The sequence below is a fragment of the Schistocerca gregaria genome, chromosome 2 (genome assembly GCF_023897955.1).
Source record: "Schistocerca gregaria isolate iqSchGreg1 chromosome 2, iqSchGreg1.2, whole genome shotgun sequence".
Lineage (NCBI taxonomy): Eukaryota > Metazoa > Arthropoda > Insecta > Orthoptera > Acrididae > Schistocerca > Schistocerca gregaria.
In genome coordinates this window covers 88,463,474-88,481,542 of record NC_064921.1, presented here as the reverse complement: position 1 = coordinate 88,481,542, position 18,069 = coordinate 88,463,474, and the positions used below count along the sequence as shown (strand labels likewise).

The window sequence follows — 18,069 nt, the reverse complement described above, 5'->3', positions numbered from 1 at the left end:
GCTCCGTATGCCACGGCAAACTGGCTGACACTGACGGCGGCGGTGCACAAATGCTGCGCAGCTAGCGCCATTCGGGGGCCAACACCGCGGTTCCTGGTGTGTCCGCTGTGCCGTGCGTGTGATCATTGCTTGTACAGCCCTCTCGCAGTGTCCGGAGCAAGTATGGTGGGTCTGACACACCGGTGTCAATGTGTTCTTTTTTCCATTTCCAGGAGTGTATATAAAACTCACCAGCACGTAGTTAAATTTCAGAAAATAGCTATGAAAGTTTTTGAAAACTGATAAACATGGCCAAAACTTTTACTTATGCTACTGAAAAGGAAAACACAAATTTGTGTGTGACACATGAAAAATGGACAATAACACATAAGGAAGACCGGGGACAGACATACCAGACAATACCGACAGAATCGTTTTCACGACTGAGTTGCGCCAATAGTCAGTGGGAGATCGTGCTGCAGTAAAACTGGCGATGCCGAGAAGTACCGTGCACAGGCAACGAACTCTTGTAAACGACAGTCTCACTTTGGCGCTACAAATTAGATTTATTGAATTTTGATGTTATTTTTGGTTACGCTTAAACTCAGGTAAGCGTTTCAATACTTTTTAACGCATATTTTACCTGACGACCCTACTGCTATCGAAATATTTTTCGAAATGTTATTCGTTAGATTGCGAATTTTTTTATATATCACCTGTACTGGGTATAGCTAAACGACTCGATTTCCCGTTACTCGCAAGCGGTCGCCTAACAACTTAGGTTATACGAGCACGCTTCGCGGACCGAGATTAGACTACGACATGGGGCTATACACGGCGTGACATCTGAAGTTTGCGTTGGACCGGGCAGTGTGCTCGAATAGTCTAAGTGATAAGGCGACCACTCGGTATAAGAGATAAATCCGAGTTCGAGTCCGGGTCCAGCACAAATTTTTATATACAGCTGAAAAAAAATTGTTCTCCTGGAAAGACAGCATTGATTCTGATCCGATGACGGTATATGCCGCCTGGGGGATAGTAGAGGTAGGAAAAAGTAGCGGAAAGTGGCCAGGGCGGGAAAAGTGGCCACCGCATATTTTTCATCCCGAACAGTGCTGCTGCCTGCCGAGAAGTAGTCAGCCTAGTTCTAATACACACCATAGTTGTTGCCAGTACGTTAGGCAGAGGAAACGTGTTATTTTTTTTTAGTACAAACGTTTCTGATTGTCAGTCGTCTGATGTAAATAATTTATATTATTATTGATACTTGGCTCACTTGTACGTACAGTAATATTTAATTACCGTGCCAATATTGAAACAACCTTTATTGATTTCCAAAAGTAGTTCCTTGTTGGTTCTCTCGGTTTAATAGTACCTTCTGTGAACTGCTAATGCTGACACGGTGCCCTATCGGGAGTAGTGGCAACGCTACTCGTCGCGAAAAGTGGTCGAGGTGTTTACCCAACAAGAATTAGTTGCTTCCAAACATCACATAAAACACTAAAGATCAGATTGCCTTCCAAACAGTTTTATAAAAATGGTTCAAATGGCTCTGGGCACTAGTGGACTCGACCGCTAAGGTCATAAGTCCCCTAGAACTTAGAACTACTTAAACCTAACTAACCTAAGGACGACACACACACATCCATGCCCGAGGCAGGATTCGAACCTGCGACAGTAGCGGTCGTGTGATTCCAGACTGTAGCGCCTAGAACCGCTCGGCCACTCCTGCCAGGCTAACAGTTTTATACACGAAGGTCTCATCCGTCGTTCTATGCTTTTGTACCGATTTTTAATTAATTAACTCATGTTTTTTTAAAACCGTCTTTGTTCTGTTATATTTGGTGCAATACAAAACTCCGTTTGAAAATAGTCTGCTACAGCTGCTTGATATTGAGTTAGAGAGTAGGGCATAAAGAAGCCTAAAAATATATTCAGAAATCAGAGCAACAAATATGGGACGCTGTTGCGATGTCACTTGCCACTTTACCCTCTAGATAGGGGAAAATGGCCACTATGAAAGCCTTTAGAAAAATACATATAGCTCTCATACATTATTTTCTTTTTAACTTAAAAATACACTCCTGGAAATGGAAAAAAGAACACATTGACACCGGTGTGTCTGACCCACCATACTTGCTCCGGACATTGCGAGAGGGCTGTACAAGCAATGATCACACGCACGGCACAGCGGACACACCAGGAACCGCGGTGTTGGCCGTCGAATGGCGCTAGCTGCGCAGCATTTGTGCACCGCCGCCGTCAGTGTCAGCCAGTTTGCCGTGGCATACGGAGCTCCATCGCAGTCTTTAACACTGGTAGCATGCCGCGACAGCGTGGACGTGAACCGTATGTGCAGCTGACGGACTTTGAGCGAGGGCGTATAGTGGGCATGCGGGACGCCGGGTGGACGTACCGCCGAATTGCTCAACACGTGGGGCGTGAGGTCTCCACAGTACATCGATGTTGTCGCCAGTGGTCGGCGGAAGGTGCACGTGCCCGTCGACCTGGGACCGGACCGCAGCGACGCACGGATGCACGCCAAGACCGTAGGATCCTACGCAGTGCCGTAGGGGACCGCACCGCCATTTCCCAGCAAATTAGGGACACTGTTACTCCTGGGGTATCGACGAGGACCATTCGCAACCGTCTCCATGAAGCTGGGCTACGGTCCCGCACACCGTTAGCCCGTCTTCCGCTCACGCCCCAACATCGTGCAGCCCGCCTCCAGTGGTGTCGCGACAGGCGTGAATGGAGGGACGAATGGAGACGTGTCGTCTTCAGCGATGAGAGTCGCTTCTGCCTTGGTGCCAATGATGGTCGTATGCGTGTTTGGCGCCGTGCAGGTGAGCGCCACAATCAGGACTGCATACGACCGAGGCACACAGGGCCAACATCCGGCATCATGGTGTGGGGAGCGATCTCCCACACTGGCCGTACACCTCTGGTGATCGTCGAGGGGACACTGAATAGTGCACGGTACATCCAAACCGTCATCGAACCCATCGTTCTACCATTCCTAGACCGGCAAGGGAACTTGCTGTTCCAACAGGACAATGCACGTCCGCATGTATCCCGTGCCACCCAACGTGCTCTAGAAGGTGTAAGTCAACTACCCTGGCCAGCAAGATCTCCGGATCTGTCCCCCATTGAGCATGTTTGGGACTGGATGAAGCATCGTCTCACGCGGTCTGCACGTCCAGCACGAACATTGGTCCAACTGAGGCGCCAGGTGGAAATGGCATGGCAAACCGTTCCACAGGACTACATCCAGCATCTCTACGATCGTCTCCATGGGAGAATAGCAGCCTGCATTGCTGCGAAAGGTGGATATACACTGTACTAGTGCCGACATTGTGCATGCTCTGTTGCCTATGTCTATGTGCCTGTGGTTCTGTCAGTGTGATCATGTGATGTATCTGACCCCAGGAATGTGTCAATAAAGTTTCCCTTTCCTGGGACAATGAATTCACGGTGTTCTTATTTCAATTTCCAGGAGTGTATTTGATGTGATACAAGGTGAATTCAAGTTCTAAGGCCCCCGATTTTTTTTCTCCGGACTGGAAAGAGATAGAAACATGCGCATTGTTTCAAATGAGGCCGCATTCATTGTCAATACGTCCCAATGATGGCAGCACCGTACTGCAGATGGAATTTTACCGCCAGCGGCGAGAATGAGAACTGTTTTAAATACTTAAAATGGCGACGTTTTCCTTACTTGAACGCGTGCAATCATTCGTTTTCTGAATTTGCGTGGTGTGAAACCAATTGAAATTCATCGACAGTTGAAGGAGACATGTGGTGATGGAGTTATGGATGTGTCGAAAGTGCGTTCGTGGGTGCGGCAGTTTAATGAAGGCAGAACATCGTGTGACAACAAACCGAAACAACCCCGGGCTCGCACAAGCCGGTCTGACGACACGATCGAGAAAGTGGAGACAATTGTTTTGGGGGATCGCCGAATGACTGTTCAACAGATCGCCTCCAGAGTTGGCATATCTGTGGGTTTTGTGCACACAATCCTGCATGACGACCTGAAAATGCGAAAAGTGTCATCCAAGTGGGTGCCACGAATGCTGACTGACAACCACACGGCTGCTCGTGTGGCATGTTGCCAAGCAATGTTGACACGCAATGACAGCATGAATGGGACTTTCTTTTTGTCGCTTGTGAGAATGGATGAGATGTGGATGCCATTTTTCAATACAGAAACAAAGCGCCAGTCAGCTCAATGGAAGCACACAGATTCACCGCCACCAAAAAAATTTTGGGTAACAGCCACTGCTGAAAAAATGGTGGTGTCCATGTTCTGGGACAGCGAGGGCGTAATCCTTACCCATTGCGTTCCAGAGGGCACTACGGTAACAGGTGTATCCGACGAAAATGTGTTGAATAACAAATTCCAACCTGCACTGCAACAAAAACGTCCGGGAAGGACTGCGCGTGTGCTGTTTCACCAAGACAACGCACCCGCACATCGAGCTAACGTTACGCAACATTTTCTTCGTGATAACAACTTTGAAGTGATTCCTCATGCTCCCTACTCACCTGACCTGGTTCCTAGTGACTTTTGGCTTTTTCCAACAAAGAAAGACACTCTCTGTGGCCGCACATTCACCAGCCGTGCTGCTATTGCCTCAGCGATTTTCCAGTGGTCAAAACAGACTCCTAAAGAAGCCTTCGCCGCTGCCATGGAACCATGCCGTCAGGGTTGTGAAAAATGTGTACGTCTGCAGGGCGATTACGTCGAGAAGTAACGCCAGTTTCAACGATTTCGGGTGAGTAGTTAATTAGAAAAAAAAATCGGAGGCCTTAGAACTTGAATGCACCTCGTATAGTAGGTAGATTCAGAATGTGTAAGCGGTAAGATTCTATCAGTAACCATGGTCTGATGAAAATCAAATTTCCTTTGTAGTGGCCACTTTACTCCACCTTCCTCTACTGATAATGGTTTCAAAGTCGTCCGCCAACAGACAGCTACCAAGGCACTTACAGCCAGAAAGCTCAAACTTGTGGAACAGGCAAGCAAGCAACCATACGACGGAGTGAAACTCGAGCTCCCTACAAGCCAACTGAGCGAGTTTGAATGGGTCAAACTGTGGCCTTCGAGTGGCAGGATAGTTCTTTCAGAGAACTGCCACACAATTTGGACGTACTGTGTCAGTTTTGATGCGATTCTGGTATCAGTCAGTGATCACGTTAACATTCTCACCCAGTAGACGAGGATTTGGACGTCCACGCAGCACACCTGCATAGGGAGAAATGATCATCACGATAAAATAAGAGAAATCAGGGCTCGCACAGAAAAATTCAAGATTCATTGTCGCAACAATGCATATGGGGTACATGAAATGATTACATTTACAGATCCGTAGCACAAGCGGTTCTGAGGTAGCAGGTATCGACCCATATCCAATTAGTATGTAATGTAGCCTTCTGTGGTGTCAAATAAAAGCGCTGATTCTAGAATCCAGTCAGTCATACAGACGGCAAATACTGCCCTGGGGTACGTTATTCCACGGCTGCTCGACCTGTTCACGCAGTTCTAGAAGAGTTGTGGGCTGGCCAGATATTTAGCGACGAAGCGTCATTCACCAACAGCGGCCGGCCGCGGTGGCCGAGCGGTTCTAGGCGCTTCAGTCCAGAACTGTGCGACTGCTACGGTTGCAGGTTCGAATCCTGCCTCGGGCATGGATGTGTGTGATGTCCTTAGGTTAGTTAGATTTAAGTAGTTCTAAGTTCTAGGAGATTGATGACCTCAGATGTTAAGTCCCATAGTGCTCAGGGCCATTTGAACCATTTTTCACCAACAGCGGTAACGTAAACCGGCATAATATGCACTATTGGGCAACGGAAAATCCACGATGGCTGCGACAAATGGAACATCAGCGACCTTGGCGGGTTAATGTAAGGTGCGGCATTATGGAAGGAATGATAATTGGTCCCTATTTTATCAATGACAATCTAAATGGTGCAATGTATGCTGATTTCCTACGTAATGTTCTACCGATGTTACTACAAGATGTTTCACTGCATGACAGAATGGCCGTGTACTTCCAACATGATGGATGTCCGGCACATAGCTCGCGTGCGGTTGAAGCGGTATTGAGTAGCATTTTTCATGACATGACAGGTGGATTGGTCGTCGAAGCACCATACATGGCCCGCACGTTCACCGGATCTGACGTCCCCGGATTTCTTTCTGTGGGGAAAGTTGAAGGATATTTGCTATCGTGATTCACCGACAACGCTTGACAACATGCGTCAGCGCATTGTCAATGCATGTGCGAACATTACGGAATGCGTACTACTCGCTGTTGAGAGGAATGTCGTTACACGTATTGCCAAATGCATTGAGGTCGACGGACATCATTTCGAGCATTTATTGCATTAATGTAGTATTTACAGGTAATCACGCTATAACAGCATGCGTTCTCAGAAATGATAAGTTCACAAAGGTACATGTATCACATTGGAACAACGGAAATAAAATGTTCATACGTACCTATGTTCTGTATTTTAATTTAAAATACCTACCTGTTACAAACTGTTCGTCTAAAATTGTGAGCCATATGTTTGTGACTATTACAGCGCCATCTATCACAAGGCGAAAAAAGTGGTCCAACTAAAACATTCATATTTGTTTACGTACTACGCAAATATGTAATAAAAATGGGGGTTCCTATTTTTAAAAACGCAGTTGATATCCGTTTGACCTATGGCAGTGCCATCTAGCGGGCCAACCATAGCGCCATCTGGTTTCCCCCTTCAAGCTAAACGAGTTTCGTTCTTTGTAGTTTTTTCGTTTCACGCTTATTTTGTGAGATATTTGTCCCGGTCACGATCAATGGACCACCCTATATACAAATTCTGCACTTGAGCTCCTCTGCCGTACGCTAAAAAGCTCCTCTGCCGTACGCTAAAAGCGGCCGCTTTGTTCCTGGGACCTTTTGAACCGGTTCTGATTGGGTAGCACTCTCTGCCATGCACTTCATTGGTTTAGTGGGTTTAGATGTGCTACAGATAGCTCACATGTTCACTGTCTGTGCTCTGATCGTACACAGTAATAGAGATCTGTGCTCCACCTACCTGAAACCGCCAGCAAGAGAAGATATAAAAGGTCTAGCAAAATGACATTAATTCGGGTCCAAACATGGAAATTATGTAGATATCAATTTTGCTTGGAAAGCTTGAAAGATCAGTAGTCTAAATCAGTGGCTCAAATGGCTCTGAGCACTATGCGACTTAACTTCTGAGGTCATCAGTCGCTTAGAACTTAGAACTAATTAAACCTAACTAACCTAAGGACATCACACACATCCATGACCGAGGCAGGATTCGAACCTGCGATCGTAGCGGTCGCTCGGCTCCAGACCGTAGCGCCTAGAACCGCACGGCCACTCCGGCCGGTGGTCGTCAAGCTTTTTGTTCAAGAGCCAATATTGACAGTGTAGCGTGGAACGTCAGGTCGCATACGTACAAATCTAATTAAACGGCAACATGCATAAACTACCGTTACGAGCCCCCAAGAAACTTGCCATAGTTAGGGCACCATAAACTGGCCGCCGTCCGCCAAGTAATGATCGTAAAAAGTCGGCATAATACGGAACACACTGTGTTTTTTGTCGTCTGTTTCAGACTGCGTCTAACATCAGCCATCTAACAATTATGACACTATAGGATGTACATAAAGTCTGGGAGCATTTTCAATTATTTATTGCACAAGAACCAAACATTGTGCAGATATCGTACATATGTCATTTTGAAGAGAAACCCTGAAAGTTTTTTTTTTTCATGTATACAGCCACAGCGTAATTTGGTAATTTCGTTAGTTAGCGCTAGTCGCAAACATGGCCGTGCTACTGAAGGGGACAGCTGTTTCATGAAATGGCCTTCCCAATCAGCAGATCTCTCCGTGTGACTTTTTCCTCTGGGGACACATTAAAGATCTGGTGTATATACCGCCTTTATCGCGTGATGCAACAGAGCTCCGGCAGAGAATACCGGAAGCGACTGCCACAGTCGACGACGCCATGCTGGGACGGGTATGGCAAGATTCCGATTACCTTTCTCATGGTTCGCATATCGAATGTTCATAAAAAAAAAAAATTCAGAGTTTCTGTTCAAAATGCAATATGTATGACATGTCTATAATGTTTAGTTCTTGTGCAATACATAACGGAAAGAGTTCCCGGACTTTATGTACACCCTGTATAATTGCGTGGTAAAGTGATGTTGGCTTTAATATATGTGTGAATGACTTTGATAAATAATAATATTTGTAGTTATATCTCAATGCACTATTGAATAGAGACACCATCACAAATGTTTCATAATCTATTTCAGTATTCTTCTACTCACTGCGTTGTATTACAACAGCGTTAATTAAACGAATATTCCTTGCTACAAGTAAGTACCTCATACGAAGATGACCGTCTGTGTAATGCGCATTCATTAATGCATGTGTCAAAATTTACGGTATGGCAGCTGATCGGTGGGAGTCGCGCACGCTCGGCAGATGTCAGTAATGGAAAACGAACAATAAAACATTCCCCTTGTCGCCTATCCTCTAAGACCACAGAGGCCGCGCTACGCACACCTTTGTCCCTAAAGTGAGCGAACAACTTCACTTCACTTACGGCCCGATTCACCAATGTCAATTAAATTAAGCATATCTTAAAATATTGCTATCTCAGTTAAGTATTTTTGTTTGTTACTGAACAGGAAAACAATAGTCTTAAGAAACTCTTCACGTTACTACAGGATATGAGTTCCGCCTTTTAGCCCAAACATGTTTCAGCACCCCTGTACCATCATCAGTGGGTTTTTGTTTATTGAAAACGTGATTTTACATTATGTGGTTTTTCAAGACCGACTGTATGGTATCCTACATTGAAAGCTTGTCATGTTTTGTTGTGACTGATCTTTCTTCTTTTGGATTCCGAGAACACTGCATACACATATTACACTGAAGAGCCAAAGAAACTGACACACTTGCCTAATATCATGTAGGGCCCCACGAGCATGCAGAAGTGCCACAACACGATTTGGCATGAACTCGACTAATGTCTGAAGTAGTGCTGGAGGAAAGTGAAACCAAGAATCCTGCAGAACTGTCCATAAATCCGTAAGAGTACGAGGGGGTGGAGATCTCTGCCGGCCGCGGTGGTCTCGCGGTTCTAGGCGCTCAGTCCGGAACCGAGCGACTGCTGCGGTCGCAGGTTCGAATCCTGCCTCGGGCATGGATGTGTGTGATGTCCTTAGGTTGGTTAGGTTTAAGTAGTTCTAAGTTCTAGGGGACTGATGACCACAGCTGTTAGGTCCCATAGTGCTCAGAGCCATTTGAACCATTTTGGAGATCTCTACTACGTATCCAAGATATGTTCGATAATGTTCACGTCTGGGGAGTTTTGCGGCCAGCGGAAGAGTTTAAACTCAGAAGAGTGTTCCTGGAGCCACTCTGTAGCAATTCTGGACGTGTGGGGTGTCGCATTGTCCTGTTGGAATTGCCCAAGTCCGTCGGATAGCACAACAGACACGAATGGATGCAGGTGATCAGACAGAATGCTTAAGTACGTGTCACATGTCAAAGTCGTATCTAGATGTATCATGGGTCCCATATCACGCCAACTGCACACGTCTCACACCATCACAGTCTTCACCAGCTTGAACAGTCCCATGCTGACACGCAGGATCCATGGATTCATGCGGTTGTCTCCATCCGCTCGTCAAAATTTGAAACGAGACTCGTCCGACCAGGCAACATGTTTCCACTCATCAACGGTCGAATATTAGTGTTGACGGGCACAGGCGAGGCGTAAAGATTTGTGTCTTGCAATCATCAAGGTTACACGGGTCTTCGGCTCCGAAAGTCCATATCGTTGATGTTTCGTTGAATGGTTTGCACGCTGACACTTGTTGATGGCCCAGCATTGAAATCTACAACAGTTTCCGAAAGTGTTGCACTTCTGCCACGTTGAACGATTCTCTTCAGTCGTCGTTGGTGCCGTTCTTGCAGGATCTTTTTCCGGCCGCAGCGATGTCGGAAATTTGATGTTTTACTGGATCCTGATATTCATGGTACACTCGTGAAATGGTCGTATGGGAAAATTCATTGCTACCTCGGAGATGCTGTGACCCACCGCTCTTGCGCCTACTATGACACCACGTTCAAACTCATTTAAATGTTGGTAACCTGTCATTGTAGCAGCTGTAACAGATGTAACAACTGCGCCACACACTTATACAGGCGTTACCGCCCCCAGCGCCGTATTCTGCCTGTTAACATATCTCTGTATTTGAATACGGATGGCTGTACCAGTTTCTTTGGCGCTTCGGTGTAACGTACTTTGTGTATTTCCTTTCTTTATAAAGGGCTTTTTACTTCGCAAAACGCTGTGAGCACTATGTTACTATAAAAAAAATCACGCTTTCCATAAACGAAAACCCACTGATGATGGCCCAGATGTGCTGAAACATGTTTGGGTGAAAAGAAAAAACTGTGTTTTGCAAAAAGGCGGAACCCATATCCTGTAATTTAACTGCAAATGCGGAAATAAAGGACAAGAGCTGCAGATCCAAAAGATGAATAACTTTAGTTGACGTGTTTGTATTCGGATGCTAGTCGCTAGATGTATATCGCTATAAAATCTGACTAACAATTCACTGCAGTTCAGAGCTTCCACATCGAATGTAAAGAAATTTAAACGTAAGAATACGATTGTCTGTCGTAAAATAACCCACAAAGTTAGCAAGCGGTTGATTGAAGGGGATGCCCATATTCAACAACAAGCTTATCCCTTCGTGAGAGAAATTAGGTCTCTCGTTGAGGAAAAACGTATGTTGCCAGATCAAGTAATTAACACCGACCAATCAAGATTTGATGGATAGTTACGATCTAGACGCCCTCTCGCAGTGAAGGGAAGTAAGCACGCTTTTGGTGCCGTTGGATCCACAGTGGTAACCAAAATCTCTTATATGATAATGCCTGGGATTGAAATGGATGGTACCTCCTACCCACAGGAGCCTACCGGCCATTTTCCTGCAAATATGAATATAAATTTACCGAGCATCAAGGCATTTGGTGGCAAATCTGCTAATATGACGAAGAGGAATTTAAATGTCTTCGTAGAACAAGTAATGTGGCCAGATATACAAGAAAAGCTAAAGCCCTGCTGGCAAATCTGCTAATATGACGAAGAGGAATTTAAATGTCTTCGTAGAACAAGTAATGTGGCCAGATATACAAGAAAAGCTAAAGCCCTTCTTTTGGTGCACATCTGTACAGCCAGTAGAGATGGCGAATGATACAGTTCCTGAAGCCGTTGAATTCATCAAGAAGCTGATTCCAGTGGAGTGAACAGGCATTGTGCAAACCTGCCGATGTTTTGTACTTCCGTCCATTCAAAACTTCTGTGAAATGGGCCACGATTCGGGCCACAGTGTGGCGACCACTGCTGTAACTGAGTTGAAAGGAATCTTACGTGGTCTGTCTATGAATCCATCTTGGCAATTACATAAACCTCGGGAAATCTGAATCAGGACTGTCGAGCAAGATTTGAAATCCACCTCTCAGAAGTGCTGCACAAGAGATAAACCTAATGAGGTTGCGCTGTTTTAAACAGCCTAGGCTTGAATTCGGGAAGACAGAGGCTCTGATCTCTACCCGGCCATCGTGATTTAGATTTTCAGTGGTCTAATTCAAATGCGAGGATGTTTCCTACTAACTGTACCGCCATCATTGAACTAGACCAGTAAATATTTAAATGGTTGGATGTATGAATTATTTGTTCTGAAACTGCAAAACCACGATATGTCCATTATCATTGTATAAGTAATCCACGGATGATTACTACTACTACTACTAATACTATTACCACCACTACCACTACTACGAATCCAGTCTTTATCATTACGCATTTCACTTGATGTTTGTGAATTACAAGCTCATCCCTAGATGCGTACCGATGTCAAAAGAATATTCACAAAACAGGATTCAGCGCTGTATTCTCCTGTCAACACACATCGAAAAAATATGTTTGGCTGCGAACTTTTTCTACATGTTTTCACGTCTTGTATAAAGCATACGCCCAGAAACCTTTTGTAACCCCTTACCGTCCCGCTATAAAGTCATGTAATTCCAAATTTAGGATTTTGATCGGCACAGGATACGTCTCTTATCAGAAACATGCCAATGGCGATTATACACAAACTTAAGTGAGTTACTTTTTGAGTTGTTTGCATTAAGATGCACACCAAAACTTGATAAAGCTTTAGGATAAATCTAACACAAATAATGATACCAAATTGTTTACAAAGTACGTTCGTTTTAGCCAAGTACGGTGGATACACACTATTCCGTCTCCAGAAATGTTTCAGCACTGCTCTTAAAAAATATATATTCCTCTCATCTTCTTGTGCAAATTTGTGGTACAGTGTGATGATTGTTCTATCGTATACAATCACCTACCGGAATAAAACTAGGGGTTTCTCTTATATGAGGGAATCGTTAGCAGTAGATGAACTTTTTCGTTCGAACACGTACATTCACGACGATGTGACAGAACTCTAATAGCTATGTGGACATACTACTCAATTTTCTTGCCAAAGCGAGATGAGCGGAGTTGTCTCTACTTTCCACCTTGTTTCTTTCTTTATAACATATCAAAATGAGTGAGTAATCAGTTTTCTGTTCCGCACAGAGACTAGACGTCGCTTACTGTTGCCAACGTTCACACAAGGGAAGGTCACGGTAGTTGTTACGGAGAATAGAACAAAACTATTTTTTGTTACTGGCTAGAAAGAAAAAACTCTTCGTAAGGTTCCCAATGTTATGCTGCAACGCTATTGACGGAAGAGGAGGGTATGGAAGGGGGGGCAATAGGTTTCCCCTCTCTACTAAAGTCCTCCATTTACGTATCACTCTGCAAGGAGCGCTGGGGTCGCAATACTCCACATGCGTTTGTGTTTGCAGTTTGAGTAGATCAGATTATCTTTGTGGCATGGAAATGTGTTTACAGAGTTAGTGTTTCACCCTGGGGCATTGAGACAAGCAGTAATTGTGAAACTGTTGGTGGAGTGCTTTGGTCTTGCTGAAGATGTACCTACAGGAGAAGAACCGCGGGACTGCTACGGTCGCAGGTTCGAATCCTGCCTCGGGCATGGGTGTGTGTGATGTCCTTAGGTTAGGTTTAAGTAGTTCTAAGTTCTAGGGGACTTACGACCTAAGATGTTGAGTCCCATAGTGCTCAGAGCCATTTGAACCATTTGAACTAGAAATCATATGAAGAAATTTATAGTGCCGAGGCAGTGAGGAATGAAGCAATGTGGAGGATTTTCAGAGAAAGAAACGGGTTATCTTATAAGCCATCACCACCGAGAAAACGAGCTAAATTCCCAAAAGGATACCTGGAAGTTGTGTACGAGATATGGACAAAACAACCTAGGGAAAAGGTTGGAAATGTTGATTATCCCCGTCTGTGTCGTCCTGGATTAGCAACTGAGATGACACCGTGCCTGAAAATTACAACAGTGGTAGCAAAGAAAAGGGAAATAAAGAGCAAGTGTGTGTTACAAGCTAAAACAAAAGTCGTTCGTCAAACCCAAAAATTCTGGAGCATGAATTACGTGATCATTTTACAGCAGAGAGACAGAAAAATGCAGCAAAATAACCAAGTAGTTGGTTGAAGGGAATGCCGATATTCAGCAAAAAGTTCATAAGTTCGTGACAGAAATCAGTCTCTCGTCGAGGCAAAAGGTGTGTTACTAGATCAAGTAATTAACGCCGACCAATCAAGATTTGATGTAGAGTTACCATCCCGACAGGTTCTCTCTGTGAAGATCAAGTAATTAACGCCGACCAATCAAGATTTGATGTAGAGTTACCATCCCGACAGGTATTCTCTCTGTGAATGGAAGTAAGCATGTTTTTGGGGCGGTTGAATCCATACCGGCAACCGCACACTCTTATATGATGATGCCTGGGATTGTGATGCATGGTACGCTGCTACCACATTTGTATGTCCTTGTATCGAAACCTACTGGCCATTTTCCTGCAATTATGAATATAGATTTTCCTAACATCAAGGCGTTTCCTAGCAAATCTCCTAAAACGATGAAGAGGGATTTAAATGTCTTCCTCGAACAAGAAATGTGGTCAGGCATGCAAGAAAAAGCCCTTATTTTTGTGCACTCCTGTACAGCCAATAGTGATGACGAATTATACAACTCTACGATTCCTGAAGGCGTCGAATTCATCAACAAGCCGATTCCAGCAAAGTGCACAGGCATTGTGCAACCTGCCGACATCTTCCGTCCACATAAAACATTTGTGAAATTTATCACAGATACAGTTATGGTATCTCCTGACAACGACTTCAATATGTGGTGCAGAAGCCACTTCTTTTGCCTTTAATCGTTTGCATATTTCCATCCTCGGCGGCACGATTCTCCAACTTAATCAAATTTGCATTTTTTCAGTGCAGCTAGACTAAAGACTTCCCTAGTGTATTTCAAACACCCGTGTAGTACTGCTTCGAAGAAGGAATAAACGAAAGTGTTTCCATGAGAAATATGACCAGTTTGCTTACATCATATGTGCACATTGCGAGAACTGTCTGTGCATTGACTATATTGTTATTGCTGATTTGCTTATTTTTTGCCCACGATTGTGTAGTCAAGTAAGTAAACTCTGTAATAGGGTGCATCATATCATATTATTGACTACCCATCTCAAATAATCCAGTTGAGTAATAAATCATTCATACTTAACAATATTCTCATCTCGACTTTGACGACTGATCTTCTGTTCTAATAGTCAAAAGCAACTACAATTTTTGTGGTACTGTATATTTTGTTAACCTATTAACTACGCTATATATGAATATAATTTGTGCGATGACAAATCGTGACCTTCCGTTCTCAGTAATGAACACCAACACAAATGCGCTCTGCACCTAATAACTGACAGGACCCAAAAAAACTGTGTATTAAAACTGCTAGCAAGTTACGTTTTAGAAAAAGGACATGTTCATGAGTTTGAAAAATTAGATGAAACATGTACGAACAAAGTGTGGGGAATGTCCTCAACACTGCGCTTGGTCTTCGAGCTGCACGACAGGGCAGAACAAATGCATGCCTCAATGTAAACATAGCGTGGGCTTTTTTCCAGAAGCTAGAATCATTTGAGAGAGTAAATGGGGATGGAGAACAGGAGCAAGTTTTGCTAATATCAGTACCACCAAGGTTGTATCGAATGGTGTCACTTCGCGCAAACCAACTGTATGATAGTCTTACAAGTTAGTAAGACAACTGTCTCATACGTATGCTGATCAGTGCATGACTGCAAACGCGAATATAGAGAAATATCTCGACAACGAAAGTAAGATACCGATTATGGAGATCAGCCTTCTATGGACCGTCGTAGCTCTGCCATTACGAACAAGAATCTAGAATGAGTAAATGAACTGATTGGGGTAAACTAGTTCTTGGATGGGAAACACTTGTTTCTTTCATATAGAACACATTCCTGACGTTATCACAGAACTGCTGCAATGTTTGTAGGCAAAGGACTTTATGACTCGAGGCCAGAAAATAGTTAAGGAAGGAGTTTGTATCTGTATTGAGCGCAGTGGGTACTTTTCAGAATTCGATTTTGTTATTTAGGAAGTATAAATTCAAATTAATTTATCTACACTATTTCGGAAACGTTAAGTAGAGACGCTGCAGGCTTCGACCCCGGGCATCCCAAAACATGATAGCAACAAATTCTTGTGCATCGAACCTGCAATACAAATGTCGAACCTTGCGATTACTCTGCGTTTGCCAAGGATCGCATGCGAGCTGACAGTACCGCGGCAACAAGAGTGAAGTAGACAATAAAAAGACGCCTTTGTGCATCCAACTGTTTTACAGAAAAAAATTCCGAAGCCCAAAACTTGTAAAACAGCTAAATAGAAACTTCCAAAAAGGGGTGTACCTTTAGTTACATGGAAGTTTTTTTCTGTAATCAGAGAATGAAAATAGGTTTGCTTGAAGCTTTTCATCACAATAAAATAGCGAAAATTAAATTTATTAAGGTATTAATTAAGGAAGTATAGCAGTCAATGAGGTCTTTGTTCATGACCATGATATACCATAACGCAAAAAAACTGATGTATAATTATTTAGGTCTGCCAATTTTTGTAAAATCCACGTATGATACTGTCGATAGTAACTGGGAGTCGTTCGTTTCAATATTGCGTGTGCAGGAATAAGGCACTTCAAAGTGCACAAGTATCCAACAAGAAAATAAGCTACATTTAACTTCAATAGTAAATACAGACGGGTTCCACATCAATTCTGCTTCCTCAACTCCAAACTACGAAGTATTTGGTTGCCCCTTCCCTCATACACAGTTACAGAAAATAGGTGATAATGAAGTCTGTTGCCCTCAAAATATTTCGCTTACATTTGTCCTGAATTTGTGGATTTGCGCTTGACTATCGGAAAACAAACATGTGTACATACTTAGGTTGGTAAACAATGAAAATTATTTTTTCAGTCCTCAAATGGCTCTGAGCAATATGGGACTCAACTGCTGTGGTCATTAGTCCCCTAGAACTTAGAACTACTTAAACCTAACCAAACTAAGGACATCACACACATCCATGCCCGAGGCAGGATTCGAACCTGCGTCCGTAGCAGTCGCACGGTTCCGTACTACGCGCCTAGAACCGCGAGATCACCGCGGCCGGCTTTTCAGTGCTGTTATCGTGTTTAAGTTGGGTAAAATTCATCTAGAGATAACAATGCAGCTGATGTAAACTAAAAAATAGATTGTTCAACAAATATAAACGCGGAAATATCATGTTGCTGTTGTTTCACTTACCGAAAGACAGATGTGATAAGAGGATCCTCGCGTCACTTGAAGGTATGTCAGAGTGACGTTTGTCCAAGATGTGTGGTATATGACACAGATCTAACTCAGCAGGCTCACGTCAGTTAATGTCAAATATAATGCTAATGGCATATGCAACAGCATTTATCTCAGTGGACCACACCGAAGTCAATCGTGATTAAACAAGTTCAAAGAGCTGCCATGTCATTCGTGAAACAATGGTTTTTTCCCCTTTACTCTGTACTCCCTGTTTCATACGAATACTCTTTGGTTTGCCGCAAATGAAAGGTTTACGACCCTCAGGCACGTAATCATCAAGAGTATCGCCCTGATTTGAAAACAAGGTGTTAGCTACCGGTACCACGTTTTGGTGACGAAGAACGGTGCGAATCACTGAAAATTCCTCAGCGTGCATTATAACTTCCATTTGAAGTAAATGAAATTATAGTTACATAGTAGAAAACGCGTTTTCATAGCACCAGCTAACGTACCAAAACATGTCAGAGAACTTTAGGTTTAGGACAAATAAAAACACTTTCATGCGCCTAAATATGGTCGCAATGCTTGGACGCTGAGATGAGTTTAAAACTACGACACAGTTTAACAAAATCGTGTCGGATGATGGTGTTGCCAAATGGATATACAACAGAAATTTAGTAAAGTTCAAAACAATCCTTTCGGCAATTTTTTGTTTTGAAAAATCCATTAGGATAACACCAAGTGTCTTTGTTTTTTTTAGTGAACAACATTCACGTCTTCTATTGTGACAATTGTTGCCGGCACTCAATTCTTGAAAAGCGGAGCAGTGATGAGCGCGTAACATGACTGAATGTACCGAAAACCAGAACTATAAGAATGCCAAAGCCGGTAAATGAAGCTACAGAGTAGTAGAAACGCTCCCTAAAAAACGGAAAAGTATGTACAATATACTGACCTAGCGTAAATTTTTATTTACCGGTGGTTACTTTAAGGTAAGGATGAAATACAGATGTTACGACACAGTGTAATAAAAGTTTTTGTCTTGCAACACTAGCAAGGATACGTAAACATTATCAGCGCTACAAGGCAATTTGGTACCACAACCTCCATTTGGCTTTCACTTTCGTTGGTTTCGTCAACTCAAATAAAATTGTCATCTTCCAACTTTACCTAGAGACGTGGCCGTGCTACACTACAGATGAGTCTGTCACCACAACCAAGATTTCAGAGAAGGG

The 18,069-nt window shown here is 43.6% G+C and overlaps 1 protein-coding gene across 1 annotated transcript in view; it reads right to left on the bottom strand.

Moving 5' to 3' along the window:
- Positions 1-17,036, bottom strand: part of LOC126336386 (uncharacterized proline-rich protein-like) — a 141,085-nt gene extending 124,049 nt beyond the window's left edge. Inside the window, exon 1 of the mRNA XM_050000009.1 lies at positions 16,847-17,036. The gene's annotated coding sequence lies outside the window, so the exon portion shown is untranslated. The remainder of the gene's footprint in view (positions 1-16,846) is intronic.
- Between the last annotated feature and the right edge of the window lie 1,033 nt (positions 17,037-18,069).